Raw genomic sequence first — 1,514 nt, 5'->3', positions numbered from 1 at the left:
TGAGACGAATCCACACCAATTCAAAATCAACTAATCACATTTTTTGTCATTGATAATTTTCTTTCAACCTGAACCTAGATTAGAAAATCATTAAGGAAGTTGATTAAAGTCTTACTTTATCACTTTACCAACTTCCTGAAAACATATGAAGATAAGTCAATTTTTATCCTACCATACCAAAGATAACATAACTAAAGGGAGGGAGAGAGAGAGAGAGAGAGAGAGAGAGAGAGAGAGAGAGAGAGAGAGAGAGAGAGAGAGAGAGAGAGAGAGAGAGAGAGAGAGAGAGAGAGAGAGAGAGAGAGACTATTATCATGGGCGCTGCTAGCAAGACTGCTGCCTCCATCAAAAGAAAAGACTCCATTAACCAAAGAATCAGCTCAAAATCATGATTCTTGGTGGATGAGTAAACCAATTGACATGTGATGTTTAATATCACAGAGAGGAAACACCTTCCTACATAATTACAAGAAGAAGTTAGAAAATATACTAACATAAGTTTAATTAATGTTAATGATGAATTCCTACAAACTAATAAGCATAAAATTGAATCTGAAAACACATAATTAACTAACAATCAGAAGATAAAAGCATCAAAGATTGTAAACACATAATAATCAAAACCCACCATTTGTTGCAAGGGATCCATATCCACAGGAAATAAAATTTAAAGAGAAGAAAATACCTACTTATTACACATAACATTATAATCTACTAACTTTAAAACATCTGCACTAAAAAATATTTCTCCTTCATTTTCTTTACAGTGCATATCGAAATTATAGTTATATGAAAGTGCTCAAGCTTAACTTCAACCGGGATAGCAATAATTCAAACTTTCATCCATGTACATCAGAAATCCAAAAAGCACACAGTTATACCTAAGAGACACCTAATGAAGAACTAAGAGATAGAGAAGAGGAAACCACAACGAAACCCAAGAATCTAATATTATGCACAATTTCACTTAACTCTTAAAAAATATCCCACTTCTAACCGAAATGAGACGAAACAGAACAGACAAAACCCCCCCAATTACTACCTCTTTCCCCTAACTTACCCCTAAACACAATAAAATCTCGCCTAACCATAGAACAGATAGCAAACATGATCACAATTTGCACAATCAGAAATTTCAAAAACCCTAGACAATAGAATCTCGGTTAACCATGGAACAGATACAAAAAATGATCACATTTTGCACAATTAGGAATTTCTCAAACCCTAGACAATTGAATCTGGGTTAACCCTGCAACAGTAACCAAGATTGATCAGAAGAATGTACACAATGAAGAAAAAGAAATAGGATGAAGAGGAAAATAGGTTTGAACGCACCTGATTGATTAATCATAGATCTTCCATTTGAGCCTCCACTAGAAAATGGCTAAGCTGGATGAATGGCGACGAACCAAAGTCCCAGGAAAACAGGGCTCCTGAACAGAACTTCCTAGGGCAAAGTAAGGAGAAGAAAGCAAAGCTCGTAGGCTTTCAAGTAATCATTACTTGTTCAAATA

Source organism: Arachis hypogaea, chromosome 3 (genome assembly GCF_003086295.3).
Source record: "Arachis hypogaea cultivar Tifrunner chromosome 3, arahy.Tifrunner.gnm2.J5K5, whole genome shotgun sequence".
In the NCBI taxonomy this organism is placed as follows: domain Eukaryota; kingdom Viridiplantae; phylum Streptophyta; class Magnoliopsida; order Fabales; family Fabaceae; genus Arachis; species Arachis hypogaea.
This window is presented reverse-complemented; position numbering follows the sequence as displayed.